Source organism: Suncus etruscus, chromosome 8 (assembly GCF_024139225.1).
Source record: "Suncus etruscus isolate mSunEtr1 chromosome 8, mSunEtr1.pri.cur, whole genome shotgun sequence".
NCBI lineage: Eukaryota > Metazoa > Chordata > Mammalia > Eulipotyphla > Soricidae > Suncus > Suncus etruscus.
Genome location: NC_064855.1, coordinates 22,380,794 through 22,391,425, shown reverse-complemented (window position 1 = coordinate 22,391,425; position 10,632 = coordinate 22,380,794). Strand labels below are relative to the sequence as shown.

Here is a 10,632-nt window from a genome sequence, read left to right as displayed (position 1 = left end):
GTGAATAGAGAACCCTGGTAATGTGGGATGAGAAAAGATTTTGTGCGCAACCCAAACCAATCCAAAGACATGAAGATCTTTGAAATAGAACCATTTAAGCAGCTGAAAAACCTTTAAGATGCAGTGTTCCAGGTGCACCACATGGTTGGACACCCTGAGTAAAGAGGCCAAGAATTACTGAAAATACACACACACACACACACACACACACACACACACACACAAACAGGCACAAATATTCCTAATCAAATTTTACTTCTGCAAAGAATCTCTAAATTTTCCATTTTTGGAAAATATCCATCTTTAATCCTATAGCCAAAATCATTGAGCACTCTGCACTCTGGAGAAACCCACATCCTCTCACCAACACAAAACTTCCTTTCTCCCTCCCATGATGCTCAAATTAACTACTCATCTCTTTCCTGAAATACTTTCTTCCCCTTACCCAGAAGTCAGACAATAGAGCAGAGAGAAAATATCTTGGCAGTGAGCGGCAGGGCTATTTCTTTCTCTGAAAAGAACAAATTCCTCACTCCAACTTGATGGAGTGAGAAATGGGAAAATGGGGAGTAATTCTCATGCTGTAAAAAAAACAAAATGGGACTCAGGCCCACTTTAGTGACTGCCTGCTGGAGCCTGTGGGGAACAAGTATCTGTATTCGGGTGGGTGCTCAAGAAATACTCTGTGAGATAATCCCCTTCTGGAAACTTTCCAGATGATTGAGATGGGAAGAGAGGAAAGCAATCATAGGGTCGGAGTTGACAACCCAAATTGGCACCGAGAGTCAAAGACCACCTTCAATAAGACAAAGCACAAAAGGGAGTTTATTTGGCTAACCAAGGTTCAAGTCTCATCCAACCAATGGAGTCTTGACAAGAACCTCGATTCAAAGTTCCATTATAAAGCTCCAGGATTTTTTTATAGGGCTCACAGGATTCAACAATTTAAGCATTTCATTGGTTAATACAAACAGTCATGCTTCACCACATACATGATTGGCCTATATCCATTTGCACACAAAGCACATTATTGCATAGAATGTATGTCTCAACTTATCTTTGACTCAATGGGCCTTTTCTTGTGGAACATACTGGACTCACCTAGTTCCTCTCTCTCAACAGATATAGACAACTGACATCCCTGCATTCCTTTGGAGGGTACATTCTGTCGTTTTATCTCTGAAATAACTCCCTCTTCCTTAGCTCAGTGTGGAAAAGTACCTAAATTTTTGATCTGTCTCAAATTACTTTACTAGGGGCTTGGGATCACATTGGTCCTAGTAGGCCCACAGGCCTTTGTTTCCCACAGCAACAGATGCTCTCTAGAGGCTAGTATTCTCTTCTTTCTTCACATAAGATACCTGCAACAGTATATTGGTAAAGTCAGAATAAAAAGGTATTTCCATTTTTAATAGTCAACAACACTATGAAAGTTATAATTATTATTACAACAAAGAAACTTCAGCTAGACTATTACTTCTGGGACTCCCCACATAGTTGATGAAACCAGATGAGAGTTCAAATTTCAGCAGAAGCCTTACTCAAGAAATTAAACCTACAAACACTATTCCCTGATACATCTTCAGATTGAAACTCTTCCTGCCTGTGTTTAATGCCTGATAGAATATGTTCTCTTAGAATAATTCAATGTTAAATCAATCCTCAGTGACTCACTTTGAAAGTCAAGCCACGTCATGAAACTTTCCTATACATGGATGTACATGGAATCTATTATGCTGAGTGAAATAAGTCAGAGAGAGAGAGAAAAACGCAGAATGGTCTCACTCATCTATGGGTTTTAAGAAAAATGAAAGACACTCTTGTAATAATAATTTTCAGACACAAAAGAGAAAAGAGCTGGAAGTTCCAGCTCACCTCAGGAAGCTCACCACAAAGAGTGATGAGTTTAGTTAGAGAAATAACTACATTTTGAACTGTCCTAATATTGAGAATGTATGAGGGAAATGTAGAGCCTGTTTAGGGTACAGACGGGGGTTGGGTGGGGAGGAGGGAGATTTGGGACTTGGGTGATGGGAATGTTGCACTGGTGATGGGTGGTGTTCCTTTTATGACTGAAACCCAAACACAATCATGTATGTAATCAAGGTGTTTAAATAAAAAAAAAATTATGCATTAAAAAAAAAAAAAGAAAGTCAAGCCACATGCGTTTTTAGCTCTCTTCACTGCTCTTTAGATATTTTTCCATGAAAAATAAACAGCAGATTTTTCTCATTCTGACTATTATACTTCTGAATCAAACCAATAAACTCTCATTTAAGAGATCTTGTCCCGAGCTTAATCTCTGCTGTGCGTGTTTGTACACAGGGGCCATTTTGAACAGGTCTGCTACAGCTGTGAATTATCCTGCCTGAAAGAGTTCCTGACGGCTTGGCAACAAAGGTGAGCTGACCCTGCCCATGAGGAGATCAGCCGCTCCATTTCATTTTGCATCCATTGCAACTCCTAGCCAATGAACCCCAGCACAACAAGTAGAAAACACCACTCTACAAGTGTCACAATGGAGAAACACTACAGGCTTCCAACATGCATAAAGAATAAAGATAGCAGCCCTGATGACCCGAAAAGTGTTGACCACTTAATTAACCTCTCAGATAAAGGAGTTTAAAGAAGAAATATAGAGGATCCTCATAGAAATCAAAGAAAGCATAGAACGAACTGAATGAAACACAAATAAGAATCAAGACAAGAGAATATGAAAGCTGAAGTAAAAAAACAACAACAACTCCAAATTGAAATAACAGAACTGAAAAATTTGTTAGGCAAATAAAAACCTAACTGGAAATCTTCTCCAACAAAATAATAGCAGCTGAGGACAGAATTGGTGAGCTGAAAGATGAGATGCATAGCAATTCCATACAACAGAAGACTGGAAAGGAGCCTTAAAGCAAATGATGAGACAATGGAAAAAAATCCTCAAAGAATGTGAACACATCAAAATAGAAGTCTTTGATAAACTCAACAGAAACAACACAAGAACCATGGAGTCCCAGAGACCCAGAAAGAAAACCTTCAGGAAGAATCAACAGTCAAGGGCATAATTGCAAGGAAACTCCCAGAGCTAAAGACTGCATGCAACCAAATCCTGCATGACCCAAAGAGTACCAACTAAAAGAGACCCAAACAAAAACCCTCCAAGAAACATCCTAGTCACAATGATGAATCCCACAGATAGGCATAGAATACTGAAAGCAGCAAGATCAAAAAGAGAAATTACATTCAAAGGAGCATCTTAATATTTAAAGCAGACCTGTCACAAAAACCCTCAAGGCCAGTTGGCACTGGTGCGATATAATGACAAAACTCAATGAAATGAATGTTTAGCCTAAAATACTGCACCCGAACAGCCTCACATTTAGGTTTGAAGTAAATATACATATCTTCATGGAAAAGCAACAACTCAGAAACTTTAGAGACTCAAAACCAGCCTTAAAATTAAAATCTGAAAGGTCTACTTTAGACAAAACAGACAACATATGCACCAAAGTTCTACATAAAGATGATACTAAATCCCATGACAATTATCTCTCTCAACATCAATAGACTAAATGCATCATTAAGAGTCACAGAGTGGCAAAATGGATCAAAAAGCTAACTCCAGAATTCTGCTGCTTACAGGTTTGTTATAAATAGAGCAAAGAAACTCAAAATCAAAGATGCAAATCAAAACAAAGAGGTGTCTCACACCACAGAGACTGGCTTATATCACAAAGAACAAAAACAATCAGTGCTGGAGGGGATATGAGAGAAAGGAACTCTAATCCACTGCTGGTGAGAATGCTGTCTAGTCCAGCATTTTTGGAAAACAATATGGAGAATCCTCAAAAAACTGGAAATTGAGCTCCCATACGATTCAGCTATACCAATCCTTGGGATATATGCCCTAGAAACACAAAAACACAATACAAAAGTGTTCTCTGCATGCCTATGTTCATTGCAGCTCTTTTTACAATAGCCAGAATCTGGAAACAACCCAGATGCCCAACAGCAGATGAGTGGTTAAAGAAACTGTGATGGTACTTATACACAATGAAATACTATGCAGCTGTCAGGAAAAATGAAGTCATGAAATTTTCCTATACATGGATGGACATGGAAACTATTATGCTGAGTAAAATGAGTCAGAGGGAGAGAGATAGATAAAGAATAATCTCACTCATTTGTGGGATTCAAGATAAATAAAAGATAGTCTGGTTAATAATACTCAGAGATAATAGAGATGAGGGTTGAAAGAACCAACCCATGATATGTGTTGAAGGGGGTGTACTTTTTTTATGACTGAAATCCAACTACAAACATGTTTGTAATCATGGTGCTTAAATATTTTAATTAGAAAAAAAAAGAAGTCTTTTCCCACTACAAATCTCTTTTGACTCTCACCATTGCATTTAATTAAATTTCAGGGACCAATCCCTTACTGCTTCCTCAAGTTTTGGATAATTAAAAAAGATATTAAATAATGTCAATATAGGGTCAGAAAAAAAAGAATGCATGAACTTGACCCCATCTCAAATTCCTAGCCTCATAAATAGTCCCCTAAACAAGAACAGGGTTCACTTCTGAGCACAGAGACGAGAATAGCACACCTTAGCACTGCCACATGTGGTCCTCAAACCAAAAAAGTAGAGATCTTCAATTCATTTATATTTTCAAAATAAGAAATATTTAATATTATACATGAATTTTCTAAAATATTGTCTAAAGATCAAACTAATGAGTTGCTGCTTTGTCAAAAAAAAAAAAAAAAAAGAATGAGGGCTGGAGTGATATAACACCTATAGGGCACTTGCCTTGCTTCTAAGACCTTCAAAGAAGACATTGGAGGTTGGAATGGGTGGAGAAGAGAAATCCAAAGCTCTTCAGGCTTCAAACTGTCAACCTGCTGGCTATGCACGTCCTATTCAAAACTAGAGAAGATTTCTGCATGAAAGATGTACCCGTTAGCTGGAACTATGGCTAAAGTGAAGGCATACTTTAATGATTTAAGAAGCTATTCTGCTGTCATAAAAAAGTAATTTTATTTCTTCCCAACCTCCAGATGCTTATGGAGATTTTTCTGCTGAGTCTTATTTTAAAAAAGCAAATGTGCATCAAGAATGACATTGCCTGAAGGAATTGTAGAAAATTTAATATCTGTTGATGTGGATGAGAAACCAAAATTTCCATATTTAAAATTGTCAAATGACTTTTAAGTGGGTAACATTAAATTACAGCCAGAAATATGCAATACTTTCTCATCTATATACAATTGTTTGTTGGTAGAGGAAAACTGCAATCTAGTTTCTTAGCCTAAATGGTTGTTCTTCTTCTTGGCCTCCAATCTTGCTACTGAAGTTGCACTAACTGCAAGGTACTTCCTAAAGAATTTGGCATGTGTGTGTGTGTTTGTGTGTGTGTGTGTGTGTGTGTGTGAGAGAGAGAGAGAGAGAGAGAGAGAGAGAGAGAGAATGGAGGGAGTAAAGGGGGAAAGGCTATATCCAAAAAGTATATTTTTAAATTAGAAATATTTCCAAAAACTTACATACATTTTTTAAATAATTTTTATTGTGACCAAATTGAATTACAAATCTTTCACAGTAATATTTAAGGTACATAGTGACATTGAATCAGGGGCATTCCCACCACCAATGTTGTCCTCCTCTCTCCACCCCTGTTTCAGCATGCATCCCATAACCCCCTCCTTTGTCCCCCAGACTGCTATATAACAGGTCCCCTCTGAGTATACCTTGTTATAGATTGGGTATCTATTCTGTTGTCATTGACTTTGGATTTGGTGTTTAGGTCTGATCATTTTTTTTATTTCTATTCAATGTTCATATGACTGTTTTGTCCTGGTACCATCCATTTTCCCCCTCAATTTATGTGGCAGAGCAAGATGATTCAAGTTATGTGGTTCTGTTTGAAAAATAAAAAAGAACAAAGAAAAAACAAAAATATAGAATGCTTCACAAATTTGCATGTCATCCTTGCGCAGGGGCCAAGCTAATCTTCTCTGTATTGTTCCAATTTTAGTATATGTGCTGTCGAAGCAAGCATAAAATACGTACTTACTTTTTAAGTTCATAATAGGAAAATATTTGGAATGAAAAACCAGAACTGAGTATTTTTATTGAAAGTCTTTCCAGTTGCATTTGTGTATGTGTGAGCTTATAATGTAACAGAATTACAAATGTTAGAATTGGTTCTATAATCCAATAGCACAAGAAAACACAAGCATACATAATAGTGAAGCAGGATTTAGGGGAATTCTCTGACAATGAGTTCTTGGAACATAATAAAACCACAGGTTTGGGAATTTAAAGAAGTTAAGTGATCACTAGACAGAAGCTTCTACAAGTCCACTTTATGGACATAGGAAGTAAGTTCTGATAAAAGTGAACTGGCTCCAGAACAGATCCAGAGAAAGTTGGTCAGTCCTCCCCTATATACCACCCCTCTCCCCAAGCTCCAACAGTCACAAAATATCAAACACCATCAACTGCTTCCATTTGGAACAATAAATTCTTAACTAAGTAGAAAGCACCAGTTGGGGGAATTTTGGAAAAGAGTATATTATAAAGATAACTTGAACCAGCAGATAGGAAGTGTAGCTGGACGATTGCTCAATTGCCTGGTATGGTGCTGGGCATATAAATTTCTGTGCCATTCAGGGGCTCTCAAGATGAGGCTTTCTCTGTCTCTGATCTCCCAGCTGCTTCTGGGGTGAAAGAGATGGCATGCAAGAAAACAGTTTCTCTACTATAGCTAAATCTATTTAAAGAGCCTCTGGAATTGCTAGACTGAGTTGCTAGTTTAGCTGGATATCTTCCAAGAATAGATTCTTTTAAATATTTCTCATATCAATCTGTCTGATGCTTGTTGACTATTTCTTCAGTCTCCAAAAAATCCAAAGAAGCATGGGATGACTTCTTTTGTACCCAACAATCACATGGCTTGTACACATACCATGATCTATATTCCCATACTCTCCAATTTCTCCCCATGAATAATGGATCTCAGTTGATTTCCAGGTCATGGCTAACATCCCTTTTCTCTGAGCAGGTACTGATTGCTTCCCTTACATAAAGCACCTGCTCTCACATCACTATTCAACCATCTTTGCCTAGACTATGATTCCCTATCTCAACCTCTGCACCATCTGTGAAGACTCTAATTCCTTTGTTCATCTGTTGTCTGCCTCCTTCATTTCATGAGGGCATAAACATTATCTGTCCTCACAGCAGCATTTCCAAAAAATGAAGGGGTTGAAATTCAATAAATATATGGAAAATAAGTAAAGAACATAAATAAAACAAATTATTGATTAGTTAATGTTCTCATGGCAACTAGACAGAGCAGACATTATTGGTTCTGCTTTCTACATGAGGAAGTCTTGGAGATGCTCCCGTGACCAGACATCAGGATAAAATCTAGCTTAACTCAGGTCAAGATCTGAATTAGATGGAGATAGAACCTCTGTGCCCCATTTCCCCACTGTAATTCTGGATTAAATAAGTTAGTATGTGAAAGCATTTAGGAAATTGCCTGACACAGCAAGCACCATATGAATCTTGGCCTATTATTGTCACTATTTCTATATTTTTTTCTGTTTTATTCTTTTTGTTTTGTTTTGTTTTGTTTTGTTTTTGTTTTTGGATCACTCCCAAAGGTGCTCAGGGTTTACTCTTGGATCTGCACTTAGAAACTCCTGGCTAGCTCAGGGGACCATATGGGATGACAGTCTATCCAGGGTTGGCTACATCCAAGGCAAATGCCCTACCGCTATGCTCTGGCCCTGTTTTATTCTGATTTATTTCAGAACTGTCTTGGGATGTGGGAGTAATTTTCTTTTTTTTTTTTGTTTTGTTTTGTTTTTTTGGGCCACACCCGTTGACGCTCAGAGGTTACTCCTGGCTATGCGCTCAGAAGTCGCTCCTGGCTTGGGGGACCATATGGGACGCCAGGGGATCGAACCGCAGTCCGTCCAAGGCTAGCGCAGGTAAGGCAGGCACCTTACCTCCAGCGCCACCGCCCGGCCCCAAGGGAGTAATTTTCTATAGGGCCCTCTTTTTCAAAAATTTTTCACACCCTTTAGAGATACTTAGAACTTTAAAATATGATACTGATAAAAGTCAAATAAAAGCCACAGGATATTTTAAATGTACCAGCACTTTTTCAAACTACAATGAAGATCTGGGTAGCCACTTCAACTCCTTCCTGCCTTTCTTCCCTGAATTAACAAGAAACTTCATCAATTAAAAGTAATTCTCTCTCTTTTTTATTTTATCTTGGTAGCAGAGAGAACACACCAGTCATATTTGGTAATACTTAGGGTATACTCCTGGCTGTGCACTCATGAATCACTCCTGATGGTGCTCAGGGGACCATAGTGAATGCTGGTGATGGAGCCTGGGTCAACCAAGTGCAGGCAAGATAATTTACACAGGAGAGCCTATGTAAAAAAATTTTGTTTTGTTTTTGGGCCACACCTGGTGAAGCTCAGAGGTTACTCCTGGCTATGCACTCAGAAATCGCTCCTGGCTTAGGGGACCATTTGGGACGCCAGGGGATAGAACCGCAGTCCATCCTAGGCTAGAGCAGGCAAGGCAGACGTCTTACCACTTGCACCACCACTCTGCCACCGCCCCTGAACCTATGTAAATTTAAAAGAAGCTTCACAGCAATAAAAACTTATGTAGATGAATGAAAAGTTTTTGGAGGACAGAAAGTTTGTTAGCAACAACAACAAAAAATTGGAGATTGATAGATACTTTGGCAATCTCAACTGAATACTAAGTCACAGGAATATCATGGTCACTTCCAAAGCCAGAGAAATCCTGAGAAAATAGTTCTGTGACATGGGCTGATCTGGGCTGGGGTGGACTGGGTTAACTTTCCTATCCAATTTTAACATCTCTCTGATGAAATTTATTTCATTTCACATTTGGTGAAAAGGGACTTAGTAGGAATTCCACTGAGATAAGGAATCTATTAATTTAATTTCACAAGCATCTAAAAGGCTGGTACTAGATTCCATATCTTTAGGCCCAAACATCTAATTTGTAATGTGTATGTCAGTATCTAAAACACTAGAGATTTTTTTCTGTACATTTTAATAAATTTTATGTTTATATAATTACCATGAAGTTACAAAGTTATTCATGATTGGATTTTAGACACACAATGTTTAAACACCAATCTTTTCACCAGCATCCACTTCCCTCCATTAATTTCCTACAAAAAAAAATTTTTTTAAAGATCAGATGCTACTAGTCCTATTCAGAACCAGGAGGGTCTCTATTTTTTTCACTTTACTTCATTCGCATAACAAATTCTGTCCACTAGAGTGCGCTGCTTTATCAGTTGTATGATTAATTGAAAGCAGATGCCACATTCAGATAACTGTGATTAAAGAATAACGTTTTTTTTTATCTATACCCTCTGAAGCATGAATCGATCAGTAACTGAATCATGTCTTTTTTGTAACTGGAAAGTATCCTCTCCTGCCTTATAGAGTTAATGAACACATTCCTGCTCACCAGGAGTGAGGCCTAGTTTTCTCTCAGTTACTGCCTCCTAGGCAACTAAGACATTTTCCTTACTTAGAGTCAAGGGTAAACTGAAGCATTCCTCAGAGAAAAGAATATTAGTAAACAGGTCAGCAGTATAAAGCCTTACCCCTACCCCCCAATACTTGTTTTCAAAATCTCACTGGTACTCGATTACTTAAAAGGGAGTCACTTAGATAATGTGGATATCAGAAATAACTGCCTGAAAAGTAGAAAGAAAACCATCCAACTGGTGTCTTCGATGATTAAAGATGGGCAAAATCAAGTAAATTTTTCTTAGGAAAAAAAATGAAAAATATCTGACTGGTCTGGTCTCCTCCATACCCACTGTCTTGGGAGCTCTAAGATTGATAAAATCTTAAATATCACATAGTTTATGAATCATCTCTTTGTTTGAAATTTGTGCCTTGTTCATTCATTCCACAAAATAAGTGTCCACCTACTTTGTCGGAAGCTGTACTGTTAGAAAGTTCCTCTTTAGTCTCCACTGTCACAAAGGGAGCAGGGAGACCCCTGGGCTTCCTGCCAGGCTTTTGCTGGTATGAGTGGGAGTGAGGGAGGAGCCACAGTATTTCCATGGTGCTGGGCTAGAGTAGAGGTCACAGCAATCACTTTTTATCTTGCTAGAATATGCCACTTTCCTGGTCCTTGTTGAACAAAGCAAGCTTTTGAATGGCTTTCTTTTTCTTCTTTCTATTTTTCTCTCTCTTTTTGGTCTGTGTTTGTTGGGACTTCCATATGTTCAGCCTCTTCTACACTAACTGTGAGGTAGAAAAGAAAATCCAGAGAAAATTACTCAATATTGTCAATGGATCTTGAGATTCCTAAGCAAGCTGCCTTCTCTCCACCTCTCTGAGCTTTCTTAGGTTTGGTTGACATACATGGTTCAGAATGATGAGCTGACTTTGACAAGTGAGGAAGAAAAATATATGCCTAGTTCTTCTTCTCAGACACAGAACCCAACACTACTTTAAAACATATTCTATTAACTATTAAGGTTCATAATCAGATTATACTTGATACTGGTTTGTCTTCTATTCATAAAAATCTCAGAATTTTTTCCTTA

General features: G+C 38.1%; 1 non-coding gene across 1 annotated transcript; it reads right to left on the bottom strand.

Moving 5' to 3' along the window:
* Positions 1-5,947: 5,947 nt before the first annotated feature.
* Positions 5,948-6,054, bottom strand: LOC126016973 (U6 spliceosomal RNA). The gene has a single exon (XR_007498654.1). It is a non-coding gene; the product is annotated as a U6 spliceosomal RNA (small nuclear RNA).
* Positions 6,055-10,632: the final 4,578 nt, after the last annotated feature.